This window comes from Nicotiana tabacum, chromosome 4, assembly GCF_000715075.1.
Source record: "Nicotiana tabacum cultivar K326 chromosome 4, ASM71507v2, whole genome shotgun sequence".
Classification (NCBI taxonomy): Eukaryota; Viridiplantae; Streptophyta; class Magnoliopsida; order Solanales; family Solanaceae; genus Nicotiana; species Nicotiana tabacum.
In genome coordinates this window covers 70,324,282-70,335,461 of record NC_134083.1, presented here as the reverse complement: position 1 = coordinate 70,335,461, position 11,180 = coordinate 70,324,282, and positions in this window count along the sequence as shown.

Sequence of the window (11,180 nt, the reverse complement as noted above, 5' to 3'; positions counted from 1 at the left end):
GAATTCTGCGGCCGCACCTGAATTTGTGTGGTCCAAAAAATTGATTTTATGGCAGCATTAGTGAAGAAGGGATCTGCGGCAGCAAGGTAAAATGTTCGGACAGCAGAATTCCCATGGCGGCCGCAGAAATGTACTTTTACTGACGTCAGAGAGTCCCTACTTTGAGACTCTAATGTGTGGCCGCAAGTTTAATTGTGCGGACCGCAGAAATTGTGTTGCTGCCCCACATCAGCCAATTCTCTTTCATTAGAGGTTGGCATTTGTTGGGTCTCAGGTATGGCTACAAGTGAAATTATGCGGACCGCAATTGACTTTTGCGGTCGCAAAATAAAATTGTGCGGTCCGCAAGTCATAATCTGCGGCCGCAAGAAAATTGTGCGGACTGCAGATCTAGTTTCCCGTAAACATGCTTTGATTGTGTACCCTCACTGTGTCTTCTGGTTTATATCTTACTTGCATGTCTCTTGGGTATGTTTGAACATTGAATTGCAACTAACAATCGCCTTTGCTTGATACAGATAATGGTTCGATCTAGTGGACGAGGCGACACATCTAAAGGGAGAGGTTAACCTTCTCGGGGTCGAGGCAAGAGAGCCTTGACCCTTGGCCAACAAAAGACAATTACAAATAAAGCTACAACCGGCAGGGGGAGAGGTGCAGATCTCTCCGACACAAGCTCATATGTCCCATCTAGTGAACCATCATAGGGCAACTATGCCTCTGTTCAGGAGCAGTCGGTCGTACAGTCAATGCCTCCAGGGAGATACCAACTCAGGGATGAGCCGTCCTCATCTCATAGCACTTCCGAGGAATCGAAGAGTGCTAGTCAGGCTTCTGAGCTATCGGCTACACCTGTACCTAAGGCACAGGATACACCAGTTTAGGATATCCCAGATTATGACAGAGGGGGAGATGCTACAGCAGTTGGTCTTGAAAGATCAAAGAAGAAAGACTTTTGGGAGGACCGATTTTTCAGCCTGGCCACTTTCACCAGCTTTCATACATGGTGGCCAGTGTGGTCGCTAACTCTTGAGCGACAGTTTTAGTTGAAAGATTTGAAGAGGTACAACCCAACAGTGTTGAGACAGTTGAGGGAACGCAAGGGGTGGATGTAGTTCACTCAAAGTGTAGTGGACGCCAAAGAGTACCTGGTCTGTGAATTCTATGCCATTGTGGTTCACATAAAAAAGGGGATAAAAGTGACTAAAGTACGTAACATAAAAGTGAGAATTGATCAGCATACACTCAACACACACTTGGGCTTCGAAGATGTTGAGCCAAAGGAATATTTGGAGAAGTATGCATTGGGCGATGCAACCCGACCATGGTTAGCGGAGATTCTAGCAGCACCAGGGCCACCACCACCATGGATTGTCGTTGGGGTTCCTATCCACCAGAGCACTCTGAGTTTAGAGACGAAGGGGTAGCAAACATTTATCTGCAGTAGACTGTACCCGAGCCAGAATGAGACTTACCTTCCGATTCCTCGGGTAGTTCTGGTTGCTTCTATTATGGATGGGTACCCTATCGATATGGGTGTCGTGATGTCAGCCAACATCTCAGTTATTAGTCGACAAGATGACTCGTCCTACCCGTATCCCAACACTATTATAGAATATCTCGTGGATGCAAGGGTAGAGACGAGGGATTATGACATAAAGGTGAAGCCGAAGAAGCCTTTTACTTGGTATTCACTGATGGATGCGAACAATCCGAAGAAGAAAGTTCAACCTCCTACCACCGCGGGCCAGTCTGATGAGCCAGCTATGGTAGCGGCTGAGGCAGTTGATGTTCCATCCACTTCGGCTGAACCTTTCTCTAGTGTCGCAGTTATGCCTCCGCCATCATCCATAGGCCCTACTGCAGTTCCTGCCACAGCTCCCACATCAGCTTTGAAGCCAATTCCTATGCCTATTGTCCCACTTTCTGTGCTGCGAGTCTCCCAGACATTGGCGAGCCTCAACAACTGGATATATACAGCCACTACAAAGTTGTATGACTTATCCAGTACTATTTTAGCACAGTCTTCTGTTCAGGCACCTTAGTTTCCCCCGACAGTTGAAGAGACATTGAAGAAGCTCCTAGAGAACCAGAACACTATTAGGGCTACCTTGGTACAACACGGGTCAGTGATTAAAGAACTGGGAAAAGAAGTAAAGATGATGAGAAAGTCCCATGCCAGCAAGAAGTCAGTGGACAAGCTCCAAAGATAGGTGACCAGGCTTGCTACAGCCGGAGATCTCCCCTTTGACATACTGCTTGACCCAGACCATTCTATCCCATATCCTACAGCACCATCTGCACCGGTGGCACCAACTAGCCAGTCTGAAGAACTATACCTTGTGGTCGACACTGCTGAGGCAGTGCGTCAGATGTTCGCCAACCCAGCCACATCCAGAGTTGAGGATGATGAGATTTAGTTGGCTGAGCCTGCGGGCGATGACATTGCTAGGTACACAGAGATGTCCAAGGATCCATAGGGAGTTTTCTTCACTCTTTTACTCTTATTTTGTTAAGCATTGAGGACAATCCTTATCTTTATTGGGGGGTGGGGTGGAGTTTATTTATTATATTTGATACATTCTGAGACATTTGGCCTGTAATAACTTGATATTATTCTCTCTTTTCTTATTATGTATATATATTATTTCTCTTTCTCTCATTATGTATATTCATTCTATCTTCAGTAGTTTTTGTTTATTAGCTTCATGTGAACCGGGTGACTCGTCCAAACGATGGATGGCGTGACAACCTTCTTAAGGGAATGAGTTAGTTTCTTTGTGTTTAGTGTAATAATAGTAGTAGTAATGATTAAAAATACCTAATTAAGTCATGCTAGAAGAGTTAACCATGCTTCAACTGGCACCAACACACTTAACTATGTGTTTATGGTTAGAAACAAGGTTTTTGAAAGAAATAGCTTTAGTTAGTGATTTTTTGACTCTTGTATGGACTATGGCAATCATCGAGTGGTTTAATTGGACCATAGTGATCTTTAAACTTGAATGTGGTCGTTGTGGGCCCTCGATTTTATCCTCTTTTACAATCCGGTTGTGTGAGGGGTGAGATGAATTGTTGCTAGTCCAAGTATCCGTGCGAAGGGTCTAGAACTTGCCTCGAATGTGTTTCAAGGCGAAACCCTAAATTTTGCTTGGTTTGATAAGTGATTGTAGGCTCTCCTTGGCCCGTTTGAGTTTTCTATTGCCAACCAATGTCATTATTCCTAGTCAACCCCTTTGAGCCTCTAGCCTTTCTCATTTGATAACCATTCTACAAGCCTTTACCCATTTGGTTGTGACCCTCTCTTGGCACCCGAACTTTCCTTAACACTATTATGAAACAAATGGCTTAAAATGTAAGTTTAAAGGAGATATGAAAAACTTGAAGAAGGTATCAAGGCACAAAAGAGAAAAGAAATGATATTTATGAGAAGAAAAGGCAATAAAAGAAAAGAACAAAAACAAATATGCAAAAAGTGAATAAGTGGAAGGGTTGAAGGGATTCAAAAAGAGGTAATGATCCCAAACATGGAGAAATCAAAAAGGGAGTAAAGAATGAAATGATCAAGAAAGAGTGATGTTACGTCTCTCTAGTCCCCAATGAAAAGAAAGTGCCTCTAAGAATTGGCAAAGTGTGAGCCGAGAAATGAAAGATGGAGTGCTTAAGGAAAGGTATAACCACTTACCCATACGGTATCCTACCCTAACCCAAAATCCTTCATTACATCCTGAAAGAAGTCCTACTTGATTTCAAACCGAGTTAGCTTACATTAGTAGCGATCTACATGAGGGGCAAACATATGGTACTTGAAGTAGTACTTGTGACATTCTATTGAGAGAGATGAGTAAACCTTTCATAAATCTTTTGATTGAGTGCTAAATTTCTTAAGTGAGCTAGGTAAATGGAAAGTAGAGGAGGAAGAGTTTGGAGTCCACCATGACCTACATGATAGAGCAAGAGCCCTTGATGAGTAAAGTCAATTCTTGAAGCTCAAATGTCACCTTGTAGATAATACATAAGTAGTGTGTGTAATTGTTGGTCCCAACTGATGTGTGGATGGCTCACCTGGGATTCGCTAAAATGTCCCTTAACTTTAGGAGGTGGAAACTAATTTATTTGCTTGAGGACAAGAAAAGACTTAAGTTTGGGGGAGTTGTAAGTGGGGATTTCAATTGCTTATTAACACTTTTTAGCTTTTGTTTTTGTCCGAAAGTATTGAATTTTGTTCCCAAAACTAATGAAATTATGCAAATTGTAGGAATACTGAAAGTTTGGTCTCTCGAGATGAAATCGACTCAAAAAAGGAGTGTTCCGAAGCACAAGGTAATAAAGGGCACAGAAGCACAAATGTGCGGTATACAGAAGGAATTTTGTAGTCGTAGAAGAAATTCTGGATTGCAGAATTCCATCTTCGGCCGCAAACCAAGAAGAAAAATCTAACAGATCTTTCAGCAATGTGCGAGCCGCACATGAATTGTGCGGCCGCAGAACTGGGCTTAAGAGTCAAAGATCACAGAATATGCAAAAAGTCCAGGAGCCTTTGTGAAGTGTGGACCACACAAGAATTGTACGGCCGCATGAATTTTGACTCGCGGCCGTAGTCTAGAAATGTGCGGCCGCAGTCCAGAAATGTGCGGCCACAGAACTCACCTTCCTGCCAACTGAAGAAATCTGTTGACCACACATGGAATTGTGCGGTCGCAGAACCTGCCGAGGGGAATTTTTGTCCGCGATTTTTGGACCTGTATAAATAGACGAGTTTCGCAAAATTAGGTCAAGTTTGAACATCTAAAGCTGTTGTAGCCATTTTTATTTACTACTTTAGGAAGCTTTACATTATTTTGGTGTATTAACATTAGATTTTATCATTTTAATCTTTCATTATGGGTTTAATTAGCTTTTCTTCTTTATTTTCTTCAAATTCCATTATGAGTAGCTAAATCTTTACTAGGGTTGTGATCCAACCCTAGTGTGTAAACCTTATGGGTGATTAATTTTATGCTTGTTTATGATTGGGTGTTGATTATTTAGCTTAGTTCATGCTTCAATATTAGAATTAATGGTTGCAAAATATTGATTCATGCCTATTTGACTTAGTCTCTACTTGAGAAAGAGGGACCTAGTCTAGGATAACTTAGCTAACAAGGAATTGAGTTAATTAAGAGATTTATTAACCTAATTAAAGGGTTCAAACTAGAGATAGTAAAAACCCGACTTGAGCTCTTATCAACTGTTTTGGTTGATACCCATTTGGACTTGAGAAAGCCAAATTGGGCAAAATCACTCTCTGAGCGAGAGGTATTGAGTGGGTAACGTGGAGTTGAGAGCTATAATATACATCAATCAACCAAACAAGTATAAACATCTTTATCCCATTAGGCAAACACCTAGATTATGGTCACAACCCTAGACCTTTAATCCAATTGGAAAAACCTCAAAAACATTTATCTATATTATATTTTCTTTAGCTTGCATTCATTAGAGTAACAGTAGAAATAGAAAACAAAACCTTGTTGTGGAAATGCAATCTTAGATAACCCATTTACTTGCTTCAAATATATATTCCTAACACCCCTCATAACTCCCAATGGATTCGACCCCGGCTCATAGTTGGGTAATTATTATTGCATACGACTATATCATACCTCCTATAAAAGTGTGTTATGGACGTCATTAGAGCCCCTTAAAAATATCTGATGGGGTCCCCTCCAAAATGTGGTGTGTGTAATGTGTAGTGTAAAATATAAGTGTGGGGGTGAGGTAGAGAACTTGGTAACCAGATTTTGTAAAAACAAAAACAAATATTAAAGAAAATATATGGTCAAAATATAAAGGTGTAATGTCACATCAAGTCATGTCATTGTCATTGTCATGTCATATCAAATGTCTCGTCACGTCAGATGTTGACGGGACATTAATTTGACTGAATTGGATCCACATTATGAAATAAATTCTACTGGCTTCCGTATAATTAATAGACCATGCCATATAAGAAAAAAATTTATTTAATCAAGAATCTTGTAGAATTTATTTAAAATTGTAACTACTATGATGACATAGTAAATATCATTTTACTTATTTTTCTAAATGACAATAAATTGACAGAGTATCCTAATATTTGAAAATTAGGACAATTATCAATAAATTATTTGAATTTAGAAAAATGCACAAAAATGATAGTATTTAACTAATTTCAATAAAATGAAAAAATCACATATTTTATAAAAATTGGAATAATTATCAATAAATTGCATTAAACCAAAATAATGTGAAAAAAATACATTTTTATCATTGTTTTTTACTAGGAAGCCTGCATAAGTTAATTTTTAAATACGGAGGGTCAAAATTGAGTGTCAAAAATATGATCTTCTGCATTTACAAACTTGACCATCATGTCGTCGATATACACCTCCAAGGTCTTGCCGAGTTGGTCTTTGAACATCTTTGTGACCAACTTTTGATAGGTGGCCCCTGCGTTCTTTAACCCAGACAACATGACCCTATAACAATACGTTCACATATGGGTGATGAATGTAGTTTTCTCTTGGTCCACTTCCTCCATGAGTATTTGGTTGTAACCAGAATAGGAGTCCAAGAAACTCAATAGTTTGTGCCCGGCCGTCTCGTCGATAATTTGGTCGATGTGTGGTAGTGGGAATGAATCGTTCGGGCATGATTTGTTTAGGTCTGTGAAGTCCTCGCACATCCTCAATTTCCCGATTTTCTTTTTGACCATCACTATGTTGGCTATCCATTTGAGGTACTTCGCCTCCCTGATGGAGTCGTTCGCCAATAACTCATATACTTCTTCGTTGACGGCCTTATTGATGGTGGGGTTGAACTTTCGTCGGACCTGCCTTACCGGGGGTAGAAGGGGTCGACATTCAGCTTGTGTGTGGTTATTTCTTTGGGGATACTTGGCATGTCTGCATGACTAAAGGCAAATAAATCCATGTTAGTTATTAAGAATTGACTAAATTTACCTGGTTCTCGGAGTTTGCTGCCGATGTAGGCTTTTTAGTTGTGGTCGCTATGACCTAAGGGCATCGAATTTCCTAGTGTTCGGATGAAACCTCATCTTTGGTGGCCATTTCACCTTTGTTCTAAGCATCTCAAGGGCGTAGACCACCTCTGTAGGTGAAACACAAAAATTGTGAGCAGATAATAAGGGGGCATACCTTTATCGTTCCTGTGAGTTCCTGATCTCGGAGTAGACGGGCCATCTTTATACCGAAAGGGGGAAGGAGCGGGAATCTTAACGTAGGGCTGGTGTCATTCCCTGCTTGGCCGCGAGACTGAGTGATCTCTCTTCATATTATCTCTTTGTTCTTTCCTGGGCTCGAATTGTACCAAGATGAGTCGTCGAGTTGGTCCATTGAGGTCGTCGTTGTCAGCTCTGACCTCGGCATGGTAGGCATTATGGATTCCATCCCAAGTGGTCAGGGGATACTTTAGTAATCGGCTTACCAGCTTTCGGGTTGCTCTTGAACCCTCTCTGTTCAACCTATTTTGAAAGGCTGGAACGGCCATTGCTTCGGAAACATTTGGTAAGGTCATCCTTACCCTGTTAAACCGGGCAAGGAAGTCCCTCAACCCCTCTCCTGAGCATTGTTTGATGGCGAAGATGTCGTTTACTCTTGTTTCGGCTTTCTTGGCCCTCGCATGTGCCGTCACAAACATATCGGTCATCTCTTCAAATGTTTCTATGGAATGGGCTGGTAACTGTGAATACCATGTTAATGCCCCTTCAGTGAGGGTTTTGCCAAATTTTTTCTACAAAATGGAGGGCGCGTGCTCCTTGGTGAGGTCATTGCCTTTCACAACGGTGACGTAGTGAGTCACATGGTCTTTGGGTTCGGTTGTCCATCGTATATATTCTGAGATATGGGGGCATCTTGAAAGTCTTTTGTATGGCTTGTGTAGCCGCTCCCTCGCTATATGCCTATTCGATGAATCTACCGGGGTCCCTTTTTGGCAGAAATTTGGGGGTGTTGGATATCTTGTCTAGTCGTTCCTCGTGCTCTTTCATTTGGTCTTTGAGCGCCTTATTATTTTTCCCATTTATTCCATTCTTTTCAGCACGGAGGCGAGGACGTTGTCACCTACATTGTCAGTAACATTGTGAATTGTACCTGAAGTCGGAGGATCTGGTTGGTCGTCTTGTTCGTTCTCTCGCTGTGCTGCATGGACTCTACTGATTTTCCTAGTCGTTCATGAAGCTTGTTTGTTGAGCACGCCTACTAGGGTATCAGTTAGCTAGGCTTCAAGGAGCTTTTTTATAGCGGGAGGCGTCCCTTCTCCTGCAGACGTGGAGGGTCCTTTCCCGTTTGGTTGCTGTACTACAGAAAGGTGGGGTGACCTTTCTCGTCTAGGGGAGGTCGTGGGCGTTATCCCCTCATCGTGGGTGTCATAGCCTTCGTTGATAGCATTTATGAGGTTGAGGAGAACATTATCTGTTGCCCTCGTTCTGTTTCCTTGGTTACCTGCCATGGAAATGTTTTACGCATAGAGAAGAGGGATAAACTTTGTGGTTCGTTAAGTCATGTGAGTTGTAGATCTAGTGAAAACTAAATATTTGGCTAAGAAAACCCCCCACAAACGGCGCCAAACTGTTTGACCCAAAATTTAGTTTTAGGTTTAAATAATTAGATTTTCTAATTAAATAGGGTTAATCTTAGCCAATATTAATATCCAAAAGATTGTTTAACCGGATTCGTGGTAGAATGTCACAAGTTCCATAGAAATGGAGGTGAATGTGTAACAATAAACAATATTCAATGACCCAAATACAAAGAGAATAGCATTAAATAGCAATAAATGGTATATAATGACATTTATATAAATAAATACAAGTGAGATAACCGAAAAGGGATGAAATCCTATGATATTCCTTCTCACAATGATAAATAATTGATGGGCCTTTGAATATTCGAATTCTCCTTGGATCATGGGAGAAATGTTAGACAAAGATCTCAAGAAAAGGTATATTTTGTATGTATGTAATAAAGCAAGAATCTAGAGAATGTCAATATGTTGTTCTTTTCAATGAGTGTTCAATCCCCCCTGTAGCCATATATCTTTTTATTTATAAAGGCACATGGGTCATAGAAATCCTAATAGTACAGATGAGAGAAATATCCTAGAGAATATTCTCTATAATATCTTATCTCTAAAACTAGTCGTTACTGCTCTTCTAACGGGAGTGCTTGTCCTCGTCCCTCTGCTGAGTCAGCTCGACCTTGTCTTCATCCTTCATCAGATCACTTCGACCTCATCTTAATCCTTTGTTGAAATCATATCGACAACGTGTGGCAGCCTTCGAAGGTCTTTTAATATTGACTTAGCACACTCATAACTAAGATAATTTTTTGCACATACAAATACTGTGGTTCGATTCTAAAATATCTTTTCTTGAAAACTAAACTAATTTATATTCTTGTAATATCCTCTCTGAAATTTTAAAGATTTTAATTTTTCAAAGAAGAATGCAAAGAGTAATATAGTTCTTGTCAAATTTGACGGAACAAAAGAAGTCATCGAGTCCTTAAACACAAGTTCGAGCTGGACTGAAGACTCTTTACTTTTTCTTCTTCTCATTAACATTCTCCTAATTAAAACCAGAACTTTGTACGATAGAAATAGTCTTATCAAACTTTTGAGGGCAAAACACAGCCGTAGAGCTCGTTAAAACTAGGGGATAGGTCCCGTTAATTGTGTAAACTGGAAAAGATGTCAATCTAATTGAAAAATATTTATTAATTTAATGTTTTTGCACGATAGTTTTGTAACTGCTGAAGACTATATATCATTTTAACCATTTAAGGAAGGTAACGGGCAAAAACAAACGCATATGTGTGAGAGATCGTGCGCATCTTCAACCCTTTGATCCTATAGGAGGATTTAGAATTTTAAGCAGATGGGTTGCTAAAATATACAATAATAATTGAGATTTACAGTCAAATATTTATAGACATTTAATAAATTTCTTAGTATTATATATATAAGGTTTGGTTAAAAACTAGTATTAGATTCACGTACTTGTGGATCTCTCCCTATGGATCCTAGAAGTGTTTTCAAATATTTATTCATGCAAGTAAACATGACTAGGGGTGTACAAAGAAAACCGATAAACCGCACCAAATCGATAATTCGAGTCAAATCGAAAAAAAATCCGATGTGATTTGGTTTGATTTGGTTTGGTATTAGAAAATAAAACCCGACCATAATTGGTTTGATTTGGTTTTAACTAAAAAAAGTCAAACCGAAACCAAATCAACCTGATAGTACATTTATATAATTTTAAAAATATTTTATACATATAAAAATTTATTGTAATGTAATTTATAAATATTTCTTAAACTTTTTCACAGTTTTATCTTTTAACGTATTATTTTAAGTTTAGACTTAACATTCTTAAATGATAAATAAATTTTATAGCCCATGAATATGGCAATTCAAACAAAGTTCAAATCAATACTAATGCTAACAAATTAAAAGAAATTCAATACCATACTAGGAATGACAAAAGTGTTGGATAATTATTTTAGTTTTACATTGGTTTATAATAAAAATGCATAACTTAGTTTATCTTTTTTTTAGTGCTTAGTTATGTAATTAATATTAGTACTTATTAGTAATACTTATTTTAGCATGACCTATATAGTATTTTTAGATTATGTTAATTTTTATTATGGCTTATTAATTAGCAATATTTGTTTTATGTAATTTTATTATTTTATCTTTGTTATTGAATATTTTAGTATAATGCTATGACTTATCTCATATTATTGTATTAGTTTCTTGAAAAATACATTATATAGTTGTATTTTATTAGGATTTAATTAGAAATATTTGGAGTACAAGTTACATATTTTATGCTATGAAGACTTTACCGGAAAAAAACTCGAAAACCTGAGAAAAAACGAGATTGAAAGCAGTGAGAGTAACAATCTCTGAGCTAAATAGTGAGTTGCAGTAATATTGTAGTGAAGTGTTTCAAATAAATAGTGTTATTTCTTTCAAAATTGTAGTAGTCTCTTGACACTACTAAGTTGTAATATTATAGTGGTAATATTGTTCCGCTCGAGTATTGTATTTACCTCATTAAAAGAGTTGGTGTTGTTATTACTTTCTTGTGTTATTATTATTTTCCGTAGATATTATTTATGGGCGGGATTATT